At 43.9% G+C, this 15,597-nt stretch overlaps 1 long non-coding RNA gene across 3 annotated transcripts in view; it reads right to left on the bottom strand.

The window, feature by feature from the left end:
• LOC144827293 (uncharacterized) overlaps positions 1-15,597 on the bottom strand; it is a 294,446-nt gene that overhangs the window by 24,569 nt on the left and 254,280 nt on the right. For all 3 annotated transcript variants that reach the window (XR_013610121.1, XR_013610122.1, XR_013610123.1), the window contains exon 2: positions 6,784-6,977. This is a non-coding gene — a long non-coding RNA (uncharacterized LOC144827293). The remainder of the gene's footprint in view (positions 1-6,783; positions 6,978-15,597) is intronic.

The following is a 15,597-nucleotide window of genomic DNA, read 5'->3' as shown; positions in this document are numbered from 1 at the left end:
GGGCCACATGGCTCCCAGGCTCAAAATGAAAGACTGGAGGGGGCTGTGTGGGTCCCCCTCCTTGATCCAATAATGGCCCAGGGGACCATCACCCCCCCAGAGGCGGGTCCTGCTATGTCCTAGAGTGCCCACCCCCAGGACACAGCTATTTGCTAAAACTTGGATGGAGCTTTACTGTTACTGCCAAGCCATCGCAAACTGTGCTCTGCTTGCAAGAAGTGGAGAAGAATTTATTTCACAGAGAGGAAGCTTCCTCTCAGTCATAGCAATGCCGGCTCCCACAGGAAAGCTGGCAGGGTTCACAAGGGCCTTCAGGCTCCCCTAGTGGTCCCAGTGGTAAGTGGGTGCCCTGGAGGTACCCATTTACAATTGCTAGGCCCCCGGTATGAGATTTCTGGGGTCCAATTTGACCTGGGGACAGAGACCAGCACCCCCCCTCCCTTGCTGTAAATGGCCAGACCCCAGAGGATGGGGTACCCAGGGCCAAACTCAGCTCAGAGAAAGAGGCAGCACAGTCCCCCTTCCTAGTATTAATTTAAAATGTAAAAAAAAGAAAACAGGCCCAGGGAGATGGGCTACTCAGTGCTAAATTCGGCCCAGGAGGATGGCCACATAACCCCCTACCATTAAATATATTTTTTTTTAAAAGGCCAGGCCCTGGGTGATGGTTTTCGTGAGGCTGAAAACACCGCAGGAGAGGGGGGCACATGGTCCCCTCCGCGGATACATAAAAGAAATGTTAAAATAAAGCCTGATTGGCAGGTCATTTTGAGGCCCCACCCCGTTTAAAAAAGACCTGGCCCTGCAGGATGGGCGCCCCAGGGCCAAAATACCCAGGGAAGGGGGCTTTGCAGCCCCCTCTCCAAATAAAAAAAGAAAATTAAAAAAAACCTAACCGACAAGTGGCTGAAGGCCCCACCTCCTTTCAGCAGCACTCTGCAAATGTGCATCCTGGCGCACTACCGGGTGGGGATGAAGTCCTCTAGGCTGCTGAGGGTCCTTGGGGGGCAACTACCCCTCTTGTTTCCTCCAGTAAGTCCCACACAGTGGGATTGCTGAGAGGGCTTCAGAGGCCAAGCCCCCTTTCCCCACCACTGCAAACACATCTCCTTGCACACCATATCCCACCTAGCGCCACTGAAAACCACCCTCAATGCAGCAGCCAGAATGATATCAGGTGCAAGGAAATTTGACCACATATCCCCCGCACTCAAAGATCTTAAATGTCTCCCAGTGGAAATGCGCGCAAACTTTAGAACGGCCTGCCTAACACACAAAGCCCTACACACAGGGAAACCGGAATATTTAGCCTCCAAGCTCAAGAAAGCGGGTCAATCAAGAAATCTCAGAAGTTCAAACTCCCTACTACTCATCCCCCTGAAAACCCGGAACAAAAAACCGCCAGCCGCTCATTTGCTGGCAACGCCCCAAAAATTTGGAACTGCATCCCAGTGGACATCAGAACTACCCCCTCCTTTCCAGAATTCAAGAGTCGTCTAAAAATCCTCTACCTCAACCGCGCGTTCCCGAAATCTACCTCAATAGCGCAACATGGAACTCGCACTACCTCGAAAACACTACCTCAAAACCGCCCCCCAGGCGGAAGATCACTATGCTAATCTCTGAACTTATACGAACCCTGTTTATGTTATACTGTACTTTTTTCGCACTTGTTTTTCCAGGACTGAATGTAAAGCGCTCCGATACCCTTGGGTCTGGCCAGCGCTATAGAAAACTCCAAAAATAATAAATAAATAAATAAAACTACTGGTTGGGGAATTAAGTTACCTTGATTACAGAGGGTCCCTGAGGGCCAACTACTCCTCCTGTTTCCTCCAGTTAGTCCCACACAGTGGGCTTGCTGAGAAGTCTTTAGAGGCCATGCCCTCTTTCTACACCTCTCTGCAACTATGCCTCTTGGCACACTGCTAGTTGGGCGATGAAGTCCCCTTGGCTCTTGAGGGTCATTGGGGCCCAACTGCCCCTCCTGTTACTTCCAGGAAGTCTCACAGAGCGTGATTGCTGAGAGGTCTTAAGAGGTCATGCCCTCTTTCACCACTATTCTGCATACGTACCTCCTGGTGCACTACTGGTTGGGGATGAAGTCCCCTTCATACCATAGGGTCTTTGGGGGCCAACTACTGATCCTGTTACCTTCAGTAATTCTCACACAGCAGGATTGCTGAAAGGTTGTCAGAGACCATGCCTCTTTTCTCTACCACCCTACAAACATGCCTCCTGGGGCACAACTGGTTGGGGATGAAGTCCTTTTGGCTGCTCAGGGTCCTTGGGGGAGAGGTATCTAAATTCCTTTTTCAGCTAGTTCACAGACTTCAGTATAACTCACTCTCATCAGCCGCTAGGTAATAACAAATAAGGACAGTCAAACTTGGCCATTATAGTCAGTGCAATACCAAACATTGCAATAACATTTATCTGTGAATAAACACATTTTTGTGTTAGACTGGACTCTACTTACATAACAATTGGTGAAAAACGACTTAAATAAGAAAAGTCTAGTGTCCTGCCAGGGCCCTTGGCATTCCTATGGATGCCAGAGGGGGGATGACAAGATTGATTAAATTAATAAAAAAATAATGATATCCATTTTTCAGATGGCCTAATCCATGTGGCAACACGTGTAGAAAAAAGTAACACCCAATGTTCACCTAGGGGGGATTGGACCCCATTGAAGCTATTGGTGTGTATTTTGCACTGAAAGTAGCTCCAAAATAAGGCAGAGTAGCACTTTGCACTACGCTATGCAAGGGAACATAATTTAGAAAGTAAATAGGCATCACATGCAATCTCCCATGGGTTTTGATGGAAACTCCAATTTATTAGCAATGGCTCACAAGAATTTGCAACAAAAATGTACACATCCTCCAGGCAGGCATAACACTAATAAACAGATTTCTTTACTTAATAATTTTATACCTTTGCATGTTTGCTGTAGTGTGCAGCACACATATAAAGTTGTAAAAGTGTTAAAAAATGTCAAAGCATATTATATTGTACTAGATGAATCTCCTTCCAGTTCAAAGACTATGCTTGATATCACGCACACATGCTTGTGCGCATTGGTGCAATGGAGACTAAAGTGTACCAGTGAATGAAGAGAGAAAAACAGAACCATATCTTAGTAGGTATGTTCTGCTTTCTACCTTCCTCAAAACAAGGGAAGAAGTTTTGGTGGCTATGGTGCGTTGTGTGAAATCTTTGTAACTTTGACACCAAGGTCCTGATTTGCTAAGGGATTGCTCAAGTCAACACAAGCCCTTAAGTCAGATTTAGTAAGCCACGCAAAGCTGAGCTTGGTTTCCCTGCTGGCTTAGTAAATCTGGAGTAATGCAAGGCAGCGCATGTCCCTGCCTTGCATTATTGCATTGGGAAGATGATCTATAGGTGGAGCGTGGGTAATCACATGCATCCAATTTTTCCCACATTCCCAGATTTACTAAGAATAGTAAACTTGGGAATGCATCAAAATGGAACAGCATCACAACAAAGGTACAATGAGAAGAAATATGTCCAATTCTCCTTGCTATTTCCTCATTCTACATGTGCTGCATTCTGCAGCACACTAGAAAGATGAACATGCCTCTGAGGATTATTTTTGTGCAGAAAGGGACAACTTCCTGAACACATGGTGTAAGGGTGCCTGCAATGGAGTTAGGCAACTCTCAGTGTGCCAGCACAAGGAGAGAGCAGGAATATGAAATCTTTTAGTAGCTAATACTCTTTCTTGATCTCTCCCTGTCATGTAGTGCGGGCAGCAAGTTGTCTTGCTATGTTGTGTGACTTTTTAGTAAATCTGAGCCTTGGACTGAAGATTAAAAACTTAGGGGCCCATTAGCATGGCGGACAGATCGCCACTGATCTGCCTGCCAAACCACCCCCACATGCGTCAGACGGAAAGACCGTCTGCCGCTTTTCTGCAGGTAGGCAATCGTCACGATTGCCTACCAGGTGGAAAAGTCCTATAATATGGTGGCGGTGTTTGGCAGACACAACCATCCATACTATGATGTGGGCGGTGTTATGCCTTTCCATGGTGGAGACTTTGCCATGCAAATGCTTGTGGCAATCACTTTGGGGCCTCTTGTGGGCCCTCGGAGGTGGTGGGGGGCTGCATTTGGGTGGTACCCATGGTTCCCCCCTACATTGGCATTCACAAGGTGGCAGGCACCTCACAGTGCCTGTCACGTTGTGCATGCCAATGCAGGCCATGCATTTTCTACATTGTGGTGGGTGCTGCCCAAGGCACCGCCTGCCACAATGTTGAATATGCGGGATGCAACCGCCAAAGTGTGGGTTGCATCCTAATTGGAGTGCTGGACCGCCGCACTCCTGGCGGACGGTCCCAGTACCGCTTGGGTGGGGGGCGGACTTCAGGTCGCCCGCCATCCTAATGGACCCCTTAGTCTTTTGACTAAAACACCAACAATCCTGAAAGGTGACTTCCAGCAGTTAGAAATCTAAAGAAAATATAACAGCTGGGGATTGCTGGATAAACAACACTTTTCCTCATTGGGGAAAATTAAACTTAAAGCAAACAGTGGAATATTCTACAGATTCTAAAGCTGAAACTACAATACACATCTTTCATCTGTTTTCTGAAATGGAGGAATTGCTTCACTATGAAGAAACATTTTGTCGCTGTGACAAAGTGAAAAAGGAAGTGACACAAGTGTTACAGATTGTGTGAACTGGAAGAATGAGCGATGCTCTTCCTATGGTGAGTGTTGGAAGAGTGACAACAACAACAGGAGAGATGTCCGGTCAAGCAAGAAGAAATATGTGTGTGTCCTATGCTAGAAACTGAAGAGAACTGGGAGTCATACAGCAACCAAAACGATAATACCTGGCTGAGCAACTCCCATCAGCCCACCCTTCTGGCGGAGCATCATCACGTGGGATTAGATGGTAAATATGGCGTCTCGACGGAGAGGGGTACCGATGGATAGAGCGGGGCCTCATATTCCCAAGCGGTTGCCGGGTGAGGTGAGGTTATTCCCCACAAAAAGCTGGGAAGGGATAACATATTCATCTCCACCAGAATACATTGGGGATCTAAGTTCCTGGTGGTATGATATGAATTTTATTAATACACATCTACACTATTCTCACTGGTTTACACTTTTGCAGTAGCTTTTTCATCTCTTTGGTCCTGAAGAAAGCCGGACAGTGTCTTCCGCTCGGCTGAAACATGTTGACCTCTCTGCACAATGCCACTGTTTAGTTATACTTTCAGACTATCAGGCGTTATTTTTAACCTTGGAACCTGGACAATCCTGATTAAACTTAATTTTTGTCTCGGTAGTCATTTTGAATCCTCACTCACATTTCTACACTATAGCACTGCACCCCATTAGCACTATTTGAAATACACCTTGGGTAGAGTTCACCTTTGGCATCCAACTCCGCACCATCATTTGATGAGTTGGGCGTTGTTTGGATTTACCATCTAATCCCACGTGATGATGCTTCGCCAGAAGGGTGGGCTGATGGGAGTTTCTCAGCCAGGTGTTATCTTTTTGGTTGCTGTATGACTCCCAGTTCTCTTCAGTTTCTAGCATAGGACACACACATATTTTTCTTGTTTGACTGGACATCTCTCCTGTTGTTGTTGTCACATTAAGTTGGGGAATGGAGATGTCAGGGTCAGTAAATAAATTCCCCTAGACCCTCATTTCACTTCCTTTTTTTAGAGTGTTGGAAGAGTGTCTATCAATGCCTTGTTATTAAACCTTTTGGCAAAAAGCATTGACTTTAATTCATAAAAGGATTAATTCAGTTGCATTGAAGAATAACCATCTCTTTGCAGCCTACAGGATGTACTGGATGCCAAAGAAGGCTTGCAAAATAAAGAAGCTCCCATGAACATTTGCATGAAATGTTGGTGTCGATTGGAGTCCATAAGTAATCAAGCATTGGAAATAATTGGTCAAGCTGTGAATAAAAGCACAGTATTCATTATTTTCATTTTCCCGGAAACTAGAGGATTCTGGGTAATCATCTAGGTTTCCCGTTTTATGTAATGCTATGAGCAAGATCTTTGTTTTGTAAATCTGGTCTGGAGAGGATGCACTTTGTGCCAGGTTCTGGTTTGATCTAATTGCATGATCAATCTATTTAGATATGGGTATTAAAATCCACTAGCAACCAGTTTTACAATCCTTCATTTGGCAGATTAAGAGAAGCTTTTCTATCATTTATGTGATAATGTCATGCTTCTGACATTGAAAACTATTTATATGATTGTTAGACCGGTCATCCTTAGGGTGGTCTTCCCCCAACATTTTGCCTGCTTACCTCTACTTTTTGCTGTATCTATTTGTTAGCCTTAGGACTCTGGGCACTTTAACACTACTGATCAGTGTTAAAGTGTATGTGCTTCTTCCCTAAACGTGGGGACACTAGCATCTACATGATTGGCATATTTAGTTTACTTATAAGTCCCTTGTAAAGTGGTATACCATATACCCAGGGCCTGCAATCTAAATGCTACTAGTGGGCATGCAGCACTGATTGTGTCACCCACACAAGTAGCCTTTCAAACCTGTCTGAGGCCTGTCATTGTAAGTTCTGTGAAAACAGTTTAGTGCCACTTTGACTTGACACCTAAACCTACATGCCAAGCCTTAAATTCCCCTTTTATTACACATACGTTACCACTAAGGTAAGCCCTTGGTAGCCCTATGGGCAGGGTGCTGTATAGGGCACTTTTAATTTCCACATGTCAATCAATCAATCATGGCAGTTATAAAGCGCACTACTCACCCGTGAGGGTCTCAAGGCTCTGGGGGGTGGGGAATGCTGCTACTGCTCAAAAAGCCAGGTCTTGAGGAGCCTTCTGAAGGTCAGCAGGTCTTGGGTCTGCCGTAGGTGGATGGAGAGGGTGTTCCAGGTCTTAGCGGCGAGGTGGGAGAACGATCTGCCGCCGGAGGTCGCTCTTATGATGTGGGGGAGATGTCCTGTTTGAGACAAACAGATGAAATTGATAATTCACCGCTGTGAGGCATACTCCTCTCGAAGGCTCGCATTGGGAATTTCTCTAAACACTTTTAAATTGTAATTCCTGATTAGAATAAATTATCCACATGATGCTCATATCTTTGGAATAGTAATGTGAAATCATTTGTAGTGGTAAAGTTGGAGTTAGCATAACTATTTTCGAAATTACACTTTTAAAAAGTGGACATTTCTCTGCTCTCGACTTTGCTCTTTGTGCCTGCAGCCTGTCTCTAATAGACGTCTGGGGTGGGTGACATCTACACTTTGTGCTTTCCCCTAGACAGTCACAAACATGGCATGGATTGGGGTGACAAAGGACTCATCTGCATTCATCTGCATTCTGGTAGCCTTCTTGGGCAGGAAGTGGGAGTCGGAGCTGACTGATCTGAATTGGCTGGGTCTTGTCTCCACGCAAAGTACTGTTTACCCCACACGAATAGCCTGGCAGACAAATCTGGGATGGAGGAAGGCCTGGGCGGTAAATTCTGATCCACTTGCCGAATTTGGGTAATTTTGTGTTCTGCGCAAAACGCAGAATTGCCAAAAATTCCACGATCCGCTGCTTCGCGGAATCTTTTGCTTGTTTGTGCTTTCAAAATGCATGTTTGCGAGATATTTCTCCCCGAGCACGCAAACAGCATTCGCAAACAGGAAAAAAGCATTATGAATAGGCAGAACAAGCAATTCCGTGTGTTCGCTGAACTTTTGCGTGCTCCTGGAGGTTTTTTACCATTTCGTAGAGCTTTGCGTAGCGCGACTATGCAAATTCCACCCACCCCTAGATGGAAGGAGACCTGTGCATGGATCACTGTTACAATATCGACTCCTAAAACCTCGACCTACAGAAATATTGCGGAATAAATATTGTATACAAAAATATTGACGCCGTATACTTAAAAAAGAAATTACACAAACATTGATGAAAATATATTGTATCAATAAATATTGAAGACAGCAATATCGACAACAGTAATATAGCTTACAAAAATATCGATAAAATTGAAATAAAATTAAATACACAAATATCGATAAAATACATATAAACTATATAAAAAATAACATGTAAACTTAAAAATATAATATTTACATGTTGCTTAGCCAAGGGACAAGCATGGTCCATTAGACGGAAAGCCCTTTTAAGAGTGGTTTAATTTTAATCGATGCTGGGGACAGCGAGAAAGTCATGATTTATCATTATAGATATTTTGCACAAATCCTGTACATGCACTTTAAATGTTAAACTCTCGCTGCCAGGAAAGGCATAGTTTTATATTTTTATATTTTAATAACCCTCTAGGGAAGTGGCCCTCACCATTTTTATACTTTTTAATTGTAGAAACAAATTTGATACATTGATCTACAAGGTTATCTTGTCCTTTTAATATCCTAAAAATGAAACACCGTTCATCGGATAAAGGGCTCAAGTGTTCATTTCATTGTATTAACTGTTTACGCATAATGGAAATGTTTTATTTATGTATTCTTGGTTAATAGACACAAACCAATAGAAAATGCTACCTAATTAAATAAACACTATAAAAACAATGAATTAATGAACAGCAATGTTTCTGTATATCGGCAAAACAAGGAGGAAGAGCGATAGTTTGCAAGAGAGAGAACACAAAAGGAAGAAGAACTACATAAACAAATATATCGGAAATCCAACAATACAGGTAAGAACAAATCTTTATTACAAAATAGAAATACTTTGCCTTTTTTAATTTAATTAACTAAAACCATTAAATGTTTTTTTAAATATCACAGATTAAACTTCATTAAAAATAAGTATATAACTTAGCCTAAAAAGAAAGTAAATTATTTGAGTTTTTTAAGCGTAATAAAAATACAAAACATAGCCAACAAATACTTTTCTTTTTACAGCTTCCACAAAATTCAACAAAAGAACAACATCAATGAAAGACACTTCATCAACAAAAAATAGTAAGTATATAATTTGTATTACAAAAACTTTTAAAATAAAGACTAATGAGCACATGCATTAAGCTTATTACTGGTCGCAAACAAGCCGATTCTCTGGATAGCCTCATTTGAAAGCGGTAAAAGTACTTTTATGATACATCAACTCAAAATGCAATAGCAAACTAGGTACTATCAAATGGCAAATAGTCTCTAATTCATTCCTATGAACCTTTAGGCCCAAAGGAATTAATGACAAAAGATTCAACTCCCTATTACAGATTGTGAATAAATAGAAATGTATTTAGAGATTCATACATGCATTAATAATTGCGACTCATAAATAGCAATTCCTTAAAAATCGCTATTAAGGATTCGCAATTCTTTAGCTACGTACCTGTGGTCATAAATTATAAAAAATAATCTAATTGACTACAAATATATCCTTTTTTCTTTTACTTCACAGTTTACACTTCACTGCAACTGCTCCAAAAACCGTAACAATGAACAACTACGAAAAAAACTACATAATCTACATCACAGAACAATATCAAACTAAGGGGTCAATTAGGGTGACGGTCAGAAATGCAATTCGACCGCCGTGGTAGCGGAAATTAACATTACGCTTGTACCACAGGAAAACCGGCAGTCTGATTCGGGTGAACCGCCAGAAAAATCCCACCGTGGCGGATGGATTCCACAAAACTCCGCTAGGAACATCCAGAAAAGCTGAAAATCCATCTGCGGCAATAGGATGTGCTGCAGAAAGACCAAAAACTGCCGCTCGACTAGCGGAATGACCGCAGGTGAAGTCACAATGCGATAGCGCTGCCAGCGGAACGATCAGTTGTTGTCGCGATCGCAACAAATGATGAATGGGAGAGCCAGCGGAAGGACTGTTGCATTCCGATCACCATGGTTGCGCCAGAAGAGTAATGGTGGTCAAAAGCAACCACACAACAAGTCTAACAAGTGTGGCTGTATATCTGGCTCAGCCTAACACACCCCAATGACACATCCCCATGGCAACTCAAAAATACAAATCCCAGGTCAACCCACGGAACATGAACTCTCGGATGCAGACTCCCTACGGTTCTCGGATGAGGAGCAACAACCTGGCCCATATGGACTGCCAGGGTATACCACGTCTCAGGCCCTCATTGTCCCCACTACCACCACCACAGCAACAACTACAGCGCTGACCCCTGCTACACTGAACTGTGTGGCCGCCACTACCACCATCACCACTGCTGCCTGCAACACACTCCCTACCTCAGTAGTCACCAACACCACCACACAATCAGAGGATGCCAGGGAGAGTGTGCGGGTGTGTCAAGTGCCAACACCACAGGTTCGGGTCAGCAGGGCAGGTGGGAGGGGAACTGGGAGACAAATACAGGAGGACACTGGGACCGAAGCCCTGGCCACCATCGCCAGAGTCCTTGGGGCATCTGAGCATACCCAGGGACCGATGGGCCAGATTGTGGAAGAAGTGCATGAGCTCCGCCTTCTGGTGAGGTTCATGGGCACGCGTATGGGCCAAATTGTGGAACTAATGGGCCAGCTTTTAGGTGTTCTGAGAGACAGACATGCGACCCAAATAACAGCTCCACCCCCCTCCAGTGTCCAGCATACTGATACTCCCACCACCTCAGCTGCGGCCATAGAGAGGGGTGAGCTGCAGCAAAATGACTCCTCAGACTCTGCTGAGCCTGCAGCAGTCACCCCTGCCAAACACACGAGGGGCCATCCAACAAACATCAGGGGAGGATCACGTGGCAATGCACCGTCCAAACGCTAGTCGTTGAGCTAGCCATGATGGTACCTGTGTTCCTCTTGACATTGACTTTGTTGACTATCCTTACCCACATTGCCATGTTGATGGCAGGAGTCTGTTGGACTCTGTGACTACACAAATGTGGTGACTACTCTATTTGTATCATTTACCATCACTTACAACTCATAAATTCACTTAGCACAATTTAAAAAATAATCACTGCTCTGTCACAAATAATTATTGTAAATCAACACTCTTTACACACCTATGTATTTATGTCAGCTTCATGTTTATCACAGTATGTACAATGTCAACTTAGATTGCAATGTACCACAAGCTCTGATTGTGACGAGGCATTGAGAGGGTGAAGGGACCTAGAAAGACACTAGAGAATGAGATTTACTTGTCAGGTGATGCCATTACAGCGAGAACGCACCACTACTCATCAATGTACACAAACCAGCATACATAACAATGGACAACAACTTCTAAATAGACATGAGGTACATGGATAAATATACCCTGTGCCACACACATCAGCCATTTGCACAGAGCCAACAACAGGCAGAAAACATTTATCTATGCCTTGCCACTAACATCAAAGACAACAATGTCACAGTTTTACAATGTCACTTACACTCAAGGGAAGTTGTTGATGAGCTGTTGACACAGGTCAACACCTTCCTCTTCTCCACTATCGTCATCACTGGGCATCTGTGGGTTTGCAGGGGGGCATCTGCTGCTCATCATCATCCAGGAGAAGGGGATCTCTTTGCGCAAGGCCAGGTTGTGGAGCATGCAGCACTAGAGGTAGTGCACTCTGCTCTTGTCCAGACAGTGGAATCTAGACTTCTGAAGCCCAAAAGTACGCTATACCACATGACATGTCCTCCCATGTGTATTATTGTAGCGTACATCCAAGGGGTTCCTTGGATTCCTCAGTGGGCTCAGCAACCAAGGCCGGTTTGGATACGCAGAATCACCTAGGTGTGAGATACAGGGAGCAATTTACTAATATAAACAGTAGCTGAGAACATCATGTCACACATACAGCACACTACTTGACTCTGCGTACTCACCAACAAGTCACGTACGCTCCGGATGCAGATTAACTATCAATTGTGGATGATGCTGCTAGGTAGTATGAAGGAGTCATGTGCAGAACAGGACAATTTTGCACATACATGGGAGATAATCATATCCGCTTGGCATACCACTTGCACAATAAAGGAATTGAAATGTTTCCTGTTCCAGTAGATGTGCTCAGTAGGCCAACATGTGTGCAGTCAATGGTGCCAACAACATTAGGTATGTGTCCAAGATCATAGATATCACCCTTCACACCTGCCAATTCATGTCTCCTTGTGAAGTGGATTTAGCGGTCCTTGTATGTCATCATTTCTGACAGGACATCACGTAGCACCATGCTGAACATAGTTTGAGACATCCCACCGGCGATGTCCATTGTGTACTGAAAAGAACCAGTTGCAAAGAAATGCAGGGCTGCCATTCCCTTAACTGTTGGTGTCAGTCAGATAGGTTCTGTGAGGCCTCAAATGGGGATCCAACTGAGCACATAGGTCTTGAAGGGTAAGGCGATTCAAACGGAATTTCCTTATGATGTACTCATCCTCCATGTTCGCCAGCACTGGGAATGGACGATGCACATTTGGTTGTCTCCTATATAAAATAAAAGGGGGCACATGCCAATTTTATTCCCCTATGAGATGTGTCAAACATCTTACATCTCGACTGACACAGCACTAACAATGACTGGACTGAAACAACAGCTTAATGCACAAGTCACATGCTGAGGAACCTGGATCTCACGTAGTTGTACATGTGGTCAGTATGAACATACTGACTGCCTCCAAAACATAATCTGATTGTGTGAATGGTAAATGGTACACTCCTACATCTTGTGTTACCAGCCCTGGGAGTAGTTGACACAACACCTGTTTAAAACAGCAACACTGTTGACTTCTATGTAGCTGCTGTACCTGCCACACCTTCTTGCTTAAGTTGCACAGAGCACAACTTTTCTACACAATGAGCACAGTGTGTGTAATCTATTCAGCTATCAAAATGAATACAGCAATCTACACATTAAAATAGGCACATTATGTGGTCATTCTATCATTACTGTGGCTTGATTAGCCATCTCACACATTGACATGTTCACAAATATGAGAGTCAGCCGCGGGCCGTGGAGGGAGTTACGGTGGGGCAGGGAGGCGGGGAGGGGGCGGGGCAGGGTGGAGAGGGCTAAAAACCGGCACCTGGATAATTACAGGTAAGTAAACAATTTGATTAACAAAACGAATTTCGTAGTGCGCACTGCATCGCATTTTGCGATGCAGTGCGCGCTACGAAATTCGTTTTATTATTTAAATTGTTTACCAAATCTGTGTACATGCACACAAATATCATATGTGACATGTGAGGAAGTACATGCCAATGCATGTGTTCATGTGCACTGACATGGCATGTGTAGTCATCAGAGAGTTTAATATCACACTAGCATTGCATTTAGCATGGTCCTGGCAAGAACTGAGAACATCAGGGCCCGTCCCTTCACTACAGAGGAGCTATAAGTCCTGGTGGACGAGGCCCTTTCACAGTATGGGAGGCTATATGGTGTGCCAGATGTACTGGTAAGTGGCTGAATAAATGTTTGAGAGTGCACAGAATGCTCACATGATGTTACTTTGAAGTAGTATGTGCCTGTGAGTGCAAGTTAATGTGTATGCACCCATTTGATCCTATATCACGTTACATACATGGCCTATTAATAATTGCAATTGAGTAAGTGGGGAGGATGTCAGCATGGACACTACTACAGCTCTCCTTATGCAAAAAGAAACACACGTTGGTCTGAGACTGGGTAATGTAAATGTGTGATACACTACCCAGCATGCTGACTTCATGTCAATGGGTTGGTAGCCTTATTTATTTCCACAGATCTATGACGGCACTGATGGATGGGAGTGACATGCTGTGGTTTTGCTGCCATACAGTTACACTGCTGGTTTGAGACAGTCGAAGCCAGAACAAACATTGCCTGTGCTATGTGATTTCATAGTCCATTAAGTCTTCACATGCTCATTTCTGACATTACAAATGTATTTTGTCCATAGGGTACTGAATGATGTGTGGACAGTTTTCAAAGTGCCCCTATGGTGATGTGTGCATTATGTAAATGAGTACAATGCCTTAGTGGTAATTCACCTATAACACATCAGGTAAAGGTGATTTGGAGATGTCATTCTTCTATAGATTTCATTATGTGTTTAGTCTCGCATGCGTAGGCACTGTTTACCCTCTCATATTGTACATGCATGTGATTTGTCTTATTGCCCACATTTAACCTCAGTGTGAGTCCCTCTGGCCTGCACAGAAACTGCCCAATGTTACAAGGATCCATCACTAAATGGACTGAGTGAAACATATATGTTGTCTACCACCCTATTTCTCAATGAGCTATCTTAGGCCTAAGGATTGCACAAGATAGGACTCTACCTTGTATAAGAGTGTGAGAATATAAGTTCAAGGCCCTAAATGTGACCACCATGATACATGTAGCCATGCACTGTGCAAGGACATTGAGGGGTGTTTAGTTTTGGACACAGTGATTCTGCCACAACACATCATTTCAAATGTATTGTATGTCATGCTCACTCACATACTGCATCACAGATGAGGGTCATTTTCACATTGGCTACTGTGCTGGCACTCTGCATGTGTATGAGATGGCCATGTACTGTGCCAATCCTCATACATGTATACATTTATCTGAGAATATTGTATGCAAGTGTACGACGTGTCATGCTGTATGGCCTCTGTTCAACCTTTATGTATTAATGTGCTATGTATTTTGATGCTCCTGTACTGACACACAATGGTACATAACACAGTATCACTGAAATTTCTTCTTCTTGTCTCCCATACCTGCAGCTTAAGGTCCATCAGCGTTAGGTGATACGGAAGGCCATTGCACACAAGGTGCGGGCTCTGGGTGTCTCCAACCGACAGCATACACACTGTCACAATAGGTGGTATGACATCTGCCGGCTGAGCAAAAACCTGGCAGAAATTACGCTGGGGGTGCTCCCACAGAGTGGCTGGTTGGCACGCAGGAGCATGACACCACTAATGGCCCGCATCTTGGCAGTGACACAACCAGAGCTGGATGGACGCTTGAGGGCCCATCAGCAGCAAGTTGGGGGTTAGTATTGTGCGAAGTGTGACTTTGGGTATGAGTGACTGCATTAATCCCAACTGTGAGCTAGTGCAAAGCTCTGTGATGTATCTAGTGTGATGCAATGGCTTCTAAGTGGCCTCACTGTGGAGTTCAGCTGTTCTGCATTTGTACAACATGTGGTTTCTCATGTGTTTAAAACCATGACTCTTGTCATTGCCAGATAAGATGTGGCCTTGTGACATATGCTGCAGTATGAGTGTCATAGACATCACCTGGCAGTGAATAGCAGTGAGCATCATGTTATTGTGCATTCATAGATGTGTGCTGTGCACAACAGATGAATTGTGACATCTACACAGCTGACACCAATGTACAACTGTAGTTGTGCTTCAAAGCACAACACTGTTGATATCCTAAGCTTGTAGCCATTGGAAAAGGACATTTTTGAGTATTTCCCAAAGGTGTTCCCTTAAAGATACTTTATATATGACAGAGACAACATGTTTTAATGTCTAGCTATCTCACCTACAGGCACGTAGGTATGCTTACAGGGAATAGTATGTGTGGTTACAGGGAGGCACAGGGCCAGATATTTGGCAGTGTCAATGCCACATGGAGCATTACTATCAACTATGTGTGTTTCCATGCATCCTCTGATGAGTGAATAAATGTAGCGCATGCTGAA

The sequence above is a fragment of the Lissotriton helveticus genome, chromosome 4_1 (assembly GCF_964261635.1).
Source record: "Lissotriton helveticus chromosome 4_1, aLisHel1.1, whole genome shotgun sequence".
Taxonomy (NCBI): Eukaryota; Metazoa; Chordata; class Amphibia; order Caudata; family Salamandridae; genus Lissotriton; species Lissotriton helveticus.
The sequence above is the reverse complement of the archived record's forward strand: the minus strand, read 5'-3'. Positions and strand labels throughout refer to the sequence as shown.